Here is a 13,136-nt window from a genome sequence, read left to right on the forward strand (position 1 = left end):
ATTTCTCTGTAATAAACTCTCTTTTCCAAAGATGAGTGATTCCTCAATCAGATACAGGGCTTGCAATATCGCTAGCCCGACGTCCCGGAGCTAGCGATTTTTTCAGTCGGGCTACCAAAATCTATCTCTTCCCTGCCCGTCGGGCTATTGTAGGAAAAATATATGTCAATGCTTTTGCATTCTTTCAGAAATGTAGCTGGGTAATTATGTCATTGGTATCGGTGAGCCACTGTCAATATGTGACATATTGAAGTCGCGTTTGAATTTGCGCTTGTTTTTTTGCTTTCACTTTGCAATCGTGCGAACTGTGTATAGAGAGCGACAGCACTGATCTGTGAGTGATGATAATTTGTGCACCAATTCCTCTGACATCGTCTTATTAATCGTTAGCTTACTATGCAAACATGACGCAGCAAGCTTAAACATGTGAGAGGTTGATCGCGCAGAGAATCGCTGAGCTTATGTGAGTGCGTGTGTAAAAGCATTTCAGTTCTGCTGAGCCAAATAAGACAGGTCAGGGTGAAGAAGTGACAGCCAAAGAAAAGCTTACCACAAAACAGAGAAGTTATGACAAATCAGACTATAAGGCAAAAAGAAAGTGCAGCTTTATGGTTTCATGGACAAAAGAATTTCTGTGGCTGCAATATGATGAGCTAAATAACCAGGGCTGCACATAAGTGGTCCGCAGGTGCGCATTCGCTGTCAAAATAAAAAACACGCACAAGGGTTAGGGTTAAATTTAAAAACTGTACTTTTGAGTTAAAATATATATTTATAATTTTAATAAATGACAAATTAAAAATGCATGAACATTTTTTTGTATCGAAAAAATATCGAACCGTGACACCAAAGTATCGAACCGAACCGAACCGTGAATTTTGTGTATCGTTGCACCCCTAATATATATATATATATATATATATATATATATACATTGGGTGAATGTGCAGTAGTAGCAGCAAGCAGGTGAATTCTATACATTAATATGAATAGACATCTGACTATTTTACAGGATAGACAATATAAACATATTTAAAATGAAAGGAATTGAAATGTACATTGTGCCTTGGTTTAGTGTCTGGAAGAGTCCTGTCTCAGTCAATTATAGATGATGTGAGAGGGCGGGTGTGTGTGTTTAGGGCCCGGATGGCTTGGGGATAGAAGCTCCTCTTGAGTCTCTCTGTCCTTGCCCGGAAGATGCGGAACCTTCTACCAGATTGCAGAAGTTGGAACAGTTTGTTGCCAGGATGGGACGGGTCCTTCAGTATCTGCGCTGCTCTAGTCCGGAATGTCCTGGTGTAGGTGTCCTGAAGCGGGGGGAGAGCAATCCTGCAGCAGCGTTCTGCTGTACGGATCACTCTCTGGAGAGCTTTTTGGTCCTTCACACAGCTGTTCCCAAACCACGATGTCATGTTCTGTGTGAGGATGCTCTCCACAGCGCCTGTATAGAAAATCCTGAGGATCTTTGGAGAGACCCTGAACTTCCTCAGTTGTCGTAGGTGATACAGGCGCTGCCTAGCCTTTTTGGTCTGGACCTGAATGTGGGCAGCCCATGTCAGGTCTGAGGAGATGTGGACACTGTTACGTCCCTGTGCAGCTTCTAATAGTCTCAGTGTTTTCAGCTGGTGCTAATTGGCCACACCTAGTCAGGTGTGGATAAAAGCATACCTGAGGCAAGCTTCCCGGCAGTGCACTAGTCTTTGCCTTGGTGGCACCAGCCATTTTAGCCAACCTGGTTTTCCATTTTAGGATGAAACCTCTTCTCACCCACACTCTGTTATTCATCTCCTTTTTTTATGTTGCGGCTTTTGAGCCGGGTCGTAACATAAGTGAGGGCTCGTCCGGGATATTTGGACATTTTAGTGGAGACTGAATGTCAGTTTGTTTTGCTTTTAAGTGGGTGAGTGATGGTGTTCAGTGTAATTGTGCAAACTCCCTTTAGTAAGTGTGTTTCAGCTGGGTGGCTGTGCTGCCCTTCCATCGAAGCACTTGTTTGTTGTTTTGCTTTATTGTTTTAGTTTATTGTGTTTGGTGGCTATCCTGGGTGGGGGTACGCTTCAGAGTTTGGTAGGAGACTATATCTCTGGTCTGCTGCCTGCTCTCGAGTTCGCGTTTAAAGTTGCCTCGAGCCTGGTACACCACTGAAGACTAGGGTAGGTAAAGTTAGGGTTTTGTTGTTTTTAGTGTTTTAGGCTGGGAGTTGCACATAGTAAATCAGTGGCACCAAACTTGGTAGGAGGTTTGAGACCATTCATGATTATGGTCTGTAGCTGAGGCAGGTAGGCTGTTTTTAAGTTGGCATTGTGTGTACGCCATGTGTGTGCATATGTCAGTGTTGATGGATGCTAATGAGATCCTTGTGAGGTGAGTGTTTAAACCCTGTGTTTCAGTGTGTCATGGTCGCGATCTCCCCCCGTGTTGTAAATAGTTTGGTGTTTTGTTGTAAGTAAATAGTCTGTTGTAAATAGCTGTGAATGGGTTTGTTAATATTTTCGTTTGAGACACCTTCGTTTTGGGATTTTGGTGGAGAGCTTTAGTTTTTTTCTCGTGTGTTTTTTTTCTTATTTCTATATTCATACGTTGCACGCCGGTTGCCTAGGCCGGGGTGTAACATATGGGGGCTCGTCCGGGATTGCCTTCGCTGGGGGGTCCGGGGACCGCCCCAGCCTTTGTCGTCTGCTGGAGGGTCCGTGGGACCGCTCCAGCCTTCATCCGCCTTCGCTGGAGGGTCCGAGGGACCGCTCCAGCCTTCGTCGTCTGCTGGAGGGTCAGTGGGACCGCTCCAGCCTTCATCAGCTTCGTCTGCCTTCGCTGAGGGGGGGGTCCGTGGGACCGCCCCAGCCTTTGTCGTCGCTGGAGGGTCCGTGGGACCGCTCCAGCCTTCATCCGCCTTCGCTGGAGGGTCCGTGGGACCGCTCCAGCCTTCGTCGTCTGCTGGAGGGTCAGTGGGACCGCTCCAGCCTTCATCGGCTTCGTCTGTCTGGATCAAACTTTTCACTTGGTGTTAAATGTTTGATTTTTGGGTGGGGGGAACTGTTACGTTTCGGTGTTGTCAGTGTGTTGTTTTTGGCGTGACTGTTATGTGTTTCCTGTTTTACTTTGAAAGTCTGTGTTATCTTAGTCTTTTCAGTTTACGTTTCCCTGTCTCGTCAGTTCTGAGTTGCCCCAGCTGTGTTTCCCTCTTGTTGTCCATTTTCCTGATTGCTCCCTCTAGGTATTTAAACCCTGTGTTTCAGTGTGTCATGGTCGCGATCTCCCCCCGTGTTGTAAATAGTTTGGTGTTTTGTTGTAAATAAATAGTCTGTTGTAAATAGCTGTGAATGGGTTTGTTAATATTTTCGTTTGAGACACCTTCGTTTTGGGATTTTGGTGGAGAGCTTTAGTTTTTTTCTCGTGTGTTTTTTTTCTTATTTCTATATTCATACGTTGCACGCCGGTTGCCTAGGCCGGGGTGTAACAGACACCAAGATACTTGAAGGACTGCACCCTCTCCACTGGAGCTCCATTGATGATAATGGGCTTGTAGTCTCTGTGCTGACCCCTTCTGAAGTCCACCACCAGCTCCTTGGTCTTGCTGACGTTCAGCTGGAGGTGGTTGTCCTGGCACCACGATGCCAGATTCTTCACTTCATCCATGTAGGCCGTCTCATCGTTGTTGGAGATGGCACCCAACACCACTGTGTCGTCAGCAAACTTCACAATGGTGTTGGAGCCATGGGTGGCCACACAGTCTGAAGTGTAGAGGGAGTAGAGCAGTGGCGAGAGGACAGATCCCTGAGGTGTTCCTGTGTTGATGGTGATGCTGTTGGAGAAGCACCTGCCCACCCTCACCACCTGAGTTCTGCCAGTGAGGAAGTCCAACACCCATGCACACAGACGGCTGTTAAGTCCCAGATCCCTCAGCTTTGTGAACAGTCTGCAGGGCACTATTGTGTTAAACGCTGAACTGTAATCAACAAACAGCATTCGCACATAGTTACTCTGTTTCTTGTCCACATGGCTGAGAGTGGTGTGTAGGACGTGGGCGATGGCATCCTCTGTGGATCTGTTGGATCTGTAGGCGAACTGCAGCGGATCTGTGGTGTCTGGGATGGAGGAGGAGATGATGTTCTTCAGCAGCCTCTCAAACACCTTCATTACTACTGAGGTCAGTGCAACTGGCCGGTAATCGTTCAGGGATGAGGGTTTGCTGTTCTTGGGCACAGGGATGATGGTGGATCTTTTGAAGCATGTGGGGACCACAGACTTCGCCAGGGACTCGTTGAAGATGTAAGTGAACACACCTGCTAGCTGGTCAGCACAGCAGCGCAGCAGACGGCCGGTGATGCCGTCTGGCCCCGCCGCTTTCCTTGTGTTCACTCTCCTCAGTGCCGCTCGGACGTCATGCTCCGCGATGCTGGTCACCGGTCTCTCGCTGATGACGTCACTGTCCTCGGTAGTCAGGCGGTAGATAGCATTAGCCGCCTGGCTAACCTCGAAACGGGTTATGGTAAATGGTAAATGGACTTGTTCTTATATAGCGCCTTTCTACTCTGTCTGAGCACTCAAAGCGCTTTATACAACTAAGGCTACATCCACACGTACCCGGGTATTTTTGAAAGCGCAGATTTTTCTATGCGTTTGCACCTTTCGTCCACACGTAAATGGCGTTTTTGGTCACTGAAAACGGAGAATTTCTACAATACTGTTACTGTTAAGTGTACTCTCTGCAGTGTTTAAATGCTTACATATACACACAGTTACTGTCCCTCCACACATACGACTCGGTTCTGCTTCTATGCCCCAGCTTTGTTTACTTTTTCCCACCGAGGCTTCTAGACTTCTGATTGACCAACATTTCTGCACGGTTAGGAATATATCGCTACCTGTTGCTTTGGTATGTTCCTAGCAGCGTTTTCCTTCATTTCTGCCTTTACGTGTGGACGGGATTATTTTTTAAAACGGAAAATCTCCGTTTTCAAAAATACCCGTGTACGTGTGGACGTAGCCTAATTCATTCACCCAATCACACCAGCACCTTTTCTGACCTAAGTGCTAAGTAGTCTACCATTCACACACATTCACACTCCGATGGATGCATCAGAGATGCGTCTTGCCCAAGGATATTTAGCATGCAGGTAACCTAGGATCGAACCTAGGATCAAGACCTTCTATGACTCTGTTGTGGCTTCTGCTATCTTTTATGGTGTGGTAACCCCTAACCCTACTCAAGTAAACTTAAGTAAATGTAAGTGTTTGGAAAAATGTACTTCTAAAAGTACTTTTATTGCAACATGTTCATTCACTCATGAGCTGCTGTAACATGAATCAAATGGCTGAATTGCCACCTTATAGTTGTAAACGTTGGGCGTCTTTCTTGGCCTTCAGACAAAAATTCTGATTGCTAAACAACCAAACAGGGAAAAAAACAAAACAAAACAAAGAAAATTATTTAATTATATTTAAATTTTGCATGTTGTTTACTATTAAACTGCTTAAAAAGAATTATACCTTTTATTTAATTTACAAATCTGCTTAAAGTCACGTGCAGCCATGTGTAGCGCCACAGTTCCAGTGCTTTGGTGCCAATTTTCTGCACCAATTTATATTTCTAATTAAGACACACTTCTTTTTAGTCTCCCCCTTTCTAGTCTATTTTGAAAAAGTTTAGTGCCCCAAGACACTTATGCATGCAAACTGAAAAAGGCGGGGTTTGAACCACCAGCCTTCCAATAAGCAGGCAACCAGCTCTACCTGATCTTATGTCACTGAAAACCTAAAAAGAAAACATTACTTGGAATTAATGACTCACCAGGGCCCTGTGCTTCGTACGTCGCTTACTACATCCAAGATCAAAAGAAACATCCAAGACCAAATCATCGCGCTAACTCTGAGCTCGCTATTCCGGTTCCCCGAACACACCTGTTGTTGACGATTAGTATAGCTGGATGAAGTAATGTGAGATCACTGGGTGGCCCAACAGGGGCTACGCATCGATAGTAGAAACATTGATCGGCAACCCTCTGATTGGTCGGCGAAAATGTCGAAGGAGCGCGCTCGGTATTTTTCGGCAGCAGAGCAAAAACTCTTGAGTGAGGGATTTCAGGAGTTTCAGAGTTTAATTAAAACGCAAGGGAACACTGCAAAGGCTGCAAAAGCAAGGAGAGAGGGCTGGCAGAAAGTTGCTGACAAATCAAACTCGTAAGTAATTCAATAATAACAATAATAATGGAGTGGATTTATATAGCGCTTTTCAAGGCACCCAAAGCGCTTTACAATGCCACTATTCATTCACTCTCACATTCACACACTGGTGGAGGCAGCTACGGTTGTAGCCACAGCTGCCCTGGGGCAGACTGACAGAAGCCAGGCTGCCATATTGCGCCATCGGCCCCTCTGGCCAACACCAGTAGGCGGTAGGGCAGATTTATCATATCACACCATATTATCCAATATTATATTACATTATATTATATTATATCCCCTTTCACATTAGAGCCACAACAGGACCCACTAGAACATGGGAACAAGTAAAAGTGAAATATAAGAATATTCTACAGAATGGTAATATTTATCACTTATATTGCTTGTCGTCTCTTGGAAAGAGACCCTGGAATACTCTGTTTGTTTGTTCATAACAGCAACCAAGAAAAGGGCAGAGCAAAAAAAAAAGACAGGTGGTGGTCCTGCACCCCCTCGTCAACAAGTTGGTTAAGTGAATAATACCCTCACGGGAATATCGATATCTCTCTATGAGCACACTGTCGCGCTGAGCTAAAGGATCCTGTCTGTCCCGCAATATACGCTGAATTCTGAGGACTCTCCTTATCAATCTTGCACCTTCCGCAATGGGTTGCTCGCGTAAACGGACAGGATATGACTGCGACAGACTTCCCAAATCCACCTTCGCTTTTATAGCCGTGGTCTCTCATCTTGATTACACGAAGTAATTTACAATTACTACTCTGAAATATGAATTACATCTGTAATAATCACATACATGTAATAGAATGTTAATAGTACATTTCCCTTTTTTAGGGAATGACCTGTATGTATCTGTGTGAAATCAATAAAAGGATCAAGTGCTGCATTATCTTTAGTTACATTGATGTTATTTATTTATGGTGAAACAGTGGTGGAATATCGCTGTTGCTTTCGTATGAATGACGCGGACATACCTGCGTGGCCGCGATCTAATCCTGTTTACATAAAGTAAACCTGCTCCCCAGCAGGTTTACGCTTACGGCTCTGTTGCTATGACAGCAAGTCCCGGATGGGCTTCGGGGAACCGAACGATCCAGGATCACACGAAATCGTCAACAATCTCATCCAGCTAACTCACTTAGCGCGGTACGAAGAACAGGCCCCAGTATTTCACAGATCCTTAGGATGAGAACACTTGATGAAAACATGGAACAATAGGAGTTAATAATCATGTCCTGATTGTCAGGTCTGCATTTAAAAGTCATCATCATCAAATACACGTAAACATGTTTATGGCCTGTCACATAAAGTATTACATTCATTTGAATGAACTAATCTGTTTCTCCTTCAAAGCTATTTCTCTTTTTTTACAAAGCGTGATGTTCTGCAGCTTCAGAATGCAGGGTAATTCCTTTGGTTCTGCCCCCATTTATCATTACTTTATCACTATCACCTTATCACTTTATTACTTTATTTACAGAGGTTATGACTCATTACTACACAGACTGTAGTTTCACAGTACAATGAATGGTTGTTTGGCCCACACAAGACTAAATCTTTATCACTTGGAAAGTTGCAGGTAGGGATGGGTACCGGGGTTCTGACATAAACGGTAGTAACCAGACCGAAAAGCAGCACACATTTCGGTGCTTTATTTCTGTGCTTTTTTTTCCTGAGCTGTGATACACTTTAGATTCTAGCCAATCATTTTACGTTTCCGAGGATAGTAGGCGGGGCCAGATACGTACGTTCTTTTAGAGCAGAGCTACAGATTAAAAATGACCAAGGCGAAGTGGTCAAAAGTCTGGCTATACTTCACAGCAAAATATGCAAACTCAGCAGCCTGCAATAAGTGCTTTAAGCTGATACTGTGATACTGTCAAAGGAGGTAACACCTCAAATCTGATGAAACACCTGGCGACGCATAGCGTTTTTTTTAAAAGCCGAGAAATGCACCGTATTTGATAGCTTGCTGCGAGACCTCACACCGAGCACATCTACTGCGGGTGGGTTGCCTGTTATCGGACCCGGAGTTAGCAACATCCCCCAAAAACCCGAAGAGGAGAGTCCTGGCCCCTAGCCCTGCCAGTGTAGCAGAAATGATGACGGATGATGATGGCAGCAGCAGCAGCCGTTCTTCTCTGCGTGAGTAGCTTAATGTTCGTGTGTAATTTACGTTGAGTAGGCTAACCACGTTATTAAATTAATGCATGTAAGGTGAACTAGCAAACATCATCATAGCTACATGCGGCTGTCTTCTTGTTTGATGGCAGATACTCCCTTCACCCTGGCCAAAAAGGCTAAAATGACCAAAGAAAAAGTGGAAAACAGTTAAACATGAGAGGTTTAGGACAAAGTTTGTGTTTTCTCCATTGTTTAAGCACTGCTTCCAGCCAAGAGTGATACCATATATGCCCCATAGCTGCAGAAAAGGCTAACATCGTAATCTTTTTACAAAAAAACAGCTGAACATGAGAGGCTTTTGGACCAATTTTGTGTTCTCCATTCTTTAAGCACCGGTTTGAGCACCGTTTAAGCACCGTTTCAAAAGTACCGGTTTGGCACCGGTATCAGATAAAACCTAAACGATACCCATCCCTAGTTGCAGGTTTTACTTGCTGAGTTTTAAAACCTTGAAATTTGTTTGTATTTTTGCAGTTTGAGTAAACTGAATTTGAGTTGATCTCCTCCTCTGAAATAAGGACTGTGGTTAGCATAACACTCATTAGAAAAGACCCCACTCATGAATTCTGAAGCTTTAATGTGTCACAAAAAAGGCTAATATGAGACCTTTAATATCACAGAAGCTGCATGCAAACCATCACAATGACACAAGAGCTTAAAGCCCCACTTTACTTTTGAAGCCCTACACCTACCAAAGCACTGAGGTGTATGAACCAACTGCTATTGAGTGTTCCTACATCCCAGCTTAAAAGCAGAGGGGAGCCTTTTCAGTGGTGCCTCCTAAACTTTAGAGCAACCTACCTTTCACGTGAGAGCTGCCTGGTCCCTCTATCATTTCAACCTCCTAGGACGAGCAGGGCACACTGGCATTTATTATGCAAACACATTCTTATTTACTTTCTGGTTTGTTTGTTTTTTTATGTTAGTTTATTCAAGTCCAAGTTTATTGTTGATTTAGTGACTGTTATGTATAGTGTGTTGCTGCTTTCCCCCAGGTTCAGGCACAATAGGAGGGAACTACAGTATGAGGAAAGACGGCAGTTCGAGGTTAGTCTTGAGGTAAGAAGAAAATGAAGACAAGCTTGGATAGCACCATACAAATCTGACAGGGAGTGATGGAATGTCATGGTCCTTAAACCCCAGCAGGTGATGAGGAGATGCAGATTAGGTGTGAAACCTGCCACACCCTGCTACGATGAGACCCTGCTACTTTTCACAACTTTGTTTTCACTCCAATCTAATGGTAGCTGCGAGCTTAAATATTTTTAACAAACTCCAAACTAACAGACACCGTGTATAAAATGTCACTGGTGTGGCTGGTTTGTTAACACAGGTGCCCAGAAAAGTTAGGCGTTAATTTAGCAGTTAAAGTTCAGCCTCAAGCTGCTTTATGTTGTAAGTTAGACCCTAGAAGAACACAACAGAGAAAACACCAACATTCATATGATCCCCTACGAGCAAGCGCTTTGGCGACAGTGGGAAGAATAAACCTTCAGCAGAACCAGGCTCAGAACCATCTGACGTGACCAGCTGGTGGGAGAGGAGGAAGACAGGACAAAAGACATTCTGTGGAAGACAGCAATACATTTATAATAATTAATGATTAAATGCAGACATAAATGACTTGGCTGGGACAATTACAGAAACTGCTGATTTGGTGGGATTTTCCCATATTACCATCTCTAGGGTTTACAGAGAATGGCATTAAAAAGGGGAAATAGTGAGCACTGAGCAGCATTTCTCTGCCACACTACTTTGAGCAGATAGAAAGGAAACAGAAAGAAACACGAGTATTATTTATAATCAACATTTGTTGAAGAGCATGGGCTACCTTAGCAGGTGCCATTCAGTTCACATAAGCTCACCAAAACTGAAATAAACAAGGCCTGGTCTCATATGACTCAACTTCTGCTGCAACAGTCTTGGATTGCCAGGTCAAAATTTGGTGTAAACAACACGAAAGTATAGATCCATCCTGCCTTGGATCAACAGCTCAGGCTGCTGGAGGTGTAATGTGTGGGGATATTTTCTGGTACACTTTGGGCCCTTTAGTACCAGTTGAGCATCATGTAAACACCAGAGCCTAGCTGAGTATTGTTGCTAACCACATACATCCCTTTATGACCACAGTTTACCCATCTTCTAATCGCTGTTTCCAGGATATTGCAGCATGTCACAAAGCTGAAACCATCTGAAGCTGATTTCTTGAATATGACAATGAGTCCTATGTCAAACGGCCTCCAATGTCACTAGAGCTTAATCCAATAAAGCACTGCTGGAACGCAGTGGAAGGGGAGCTGTGCGGCAACTGTATGATGCTACCATCTGTGGCGTGTTTCCAGCATGTTGTTGAATCTGTGCCAAAAGCACAGCACCATGTTACCTAATGAAGTATCAGCTGTATGTATTTTCAAAGCATAAAGGTACAGATGTATGTTTGTGATAGTTCATGAATTTTTAAATAGAATAGCTAATGGAGAAGTCCTGTCAACCTCTGCTGCTTTGAATGTATAGACTCGGACCGATTACCACCGTCTCAAACCTTTACCCATCCTCCTGCTTACATTCATGTGCAATTCAACATCGTCACAGACATAGCTTGACTTCATCATAGTTTACATAAGTGAGAATGTGGTCAGTCTGGAAAACAGAGACTAATGCATATTTGAGTACCGATTCTAATGCAAGAAAAACAAGTTCTGCACCCAGCTCTGCTGTGAGATCTTTATATGGACACAAACACAGGTCTATGTGGGAGATATCATAGAATTAAACGAAAGTAAAATGCCATCCTAAGTATATATTAGCATAGTATAAATTTTTCAGTCCCAGCCACAGACCTGGAGTAACAGGAGTCCAAATAATGAATGGATGCCTATGTCTACATCAAGCCAGCCAGCTTTTAATCAAATGGTTTTTTGTGTAAAACTGTTCATCAGAGCATTTCCTATTTCAGGCTTTTGTTTACTCAGTCTGCTCCAGATTGCACCAGTTCCTCATCCAGCACCATCACTGGTGGTCCATTTTCTGCGCTGAAGTGGTTATTGTTTGCTTGTTAATTCTGCGTATTTCTTATGAGAATGTCTTTGTTAAAACCACAGGAGAACAGCATAGTTGGATGATTATTCCCTCTCGAGTTTTCTCTTTGGCCCAGTGATTTTAGAATGAGGAATTCCAGCTATGCATGTTTCTCTGTTTAAGCAGTGTTGTTATGTCTGTCAGCGAGGAAACAGATTTCTTTTTCTATTTGAAACTGAACATAAAAAAAGAAACCCAGTCCACTTCCCGGATTCCAACAAAGAAAACTGTGTGATGATATCCTTTGACTTTGCAGTCAAAAACAGGAAAAATAGGACCGTCTTTAAAGTGTTTTTAAACTCAATCTCAAACACAGTGCACACAAACTGCAATATTAATTCATATAAGGTGCTATGAAGATTTTTTGATTTGTGGTTTCAGAAATAATTGTTTGCTTGGTTGATGTGGCTCATGAACTTAAATGTTTTCTTTTGGAAAAGTGCAGTAATATCAGCACTTATTTGGAACCGTCTTTCTTCCACACGGTTAATTGTTCATAGTCAGCAGGATGATTTTCAAGACATGGTCAACTTGTCCAGAATTGACTCTCTTCCAGCTCTGCAGCTCTGTCTGTCTCTTATTCCTGAACTGCCTCGCTGTGCTCTTTGCTGCTGGGAAAGTAGCAGAGTAGCAGACAGTGGATTTAACAGAACTTGTATTTTTCTTCCTACCACGAACCAAAAGAAAAAAAGAGAAGATACTCCCAGCCAACTAAAAAACTGTCATATCACAATGACATTTCATATGTGCTTTTTGTTTGCAATAAGTTGTACTCAAACATTGTGATTTTGGTTTTAGAGGTACTTTCTTCTCTTCTTTTGCTGGCTCAGCCTTTCCCATAAAGCTTTGTTCTTGTTGTGATTGGTGGTTATCCTGGTAGTGGACCAAACTCTAATATCCTAATATCTGTGGGTTGTTAGACATTATTCTTGTACTGCATTTATATTAATATTTACTTAGAGATGTATATATTATATATATTTAAATACGTTGTGCACCACGCCAATAAGATGAATCCTCATTTGTGTATAAACTGAGAATAAACTTAATTCTGATTCTAGCTACATCTCCCCTCTGCTAGATGGGGAAAACTGAGAGCTCAGTAAGCTAATCAGGTGACACTGAGTTTTGTAGGATGTTGTCACAGCATTGTGTGTGTTTACCCTGTGCTGTGTATCTCAGTTTGCAGTAGTGCAGATAGTATTTGGCTTTGCGAAAGCTCTTGTTGCATAGTGTGGTGCCTTGAAGGTCTTTGAGAACGGTTTGGTGGGCAGTGCAGGCCTGTAGTTGAGCTATCATACAGTGTTTGCATATATTTACTCAGGGTTCGTACTTGGCCTTGCACTGCAAGACTCTTGTGGTGTTGCATGGGTTTAGCTGCTAAGCTTACAAGGTGTCTAAAGTTAGCAGGGGTCACCACCACTGAGCTACTAGATGAGTTTCCTTTCCACCAGCTCTGGTTTATGTGGCTCTGTTGGTGACTGACTTCATCCCCTGCTGTGTGCTCTGTCTGTTGCTGGCAGCGTAGCAGATTGGGATTTTATCTGAGCTTGTTTTTCTTCCTTTTTATTTTTAATCAGATACTCAACAGAAAAGGGAAGGTATTCCTAACACTCCCTAACGGTTATGCTAGAAACTGTCATGTCACAGTAAGGCCAAGCCCTCTTTGGCTAGGACAGCAAACAATAGCT

This window comes from Diplotaxodon limnothrissa, linkage group LG7 (assembly GCF_057381915.1).
Source record: "Diplotaxodon limnothrissa isolate DT_005_m linkage group LG7, D_limnothrissa_male_GT1.1, whole genome shotgun sequence".
Classification (NCBI taxonomy): Eukaryota; Metazoa; Chordata; class Actinopteri; order Cichliformes; family Cichlidae; genus Diplotaxodon; species Diplotaxodon limnothrissa.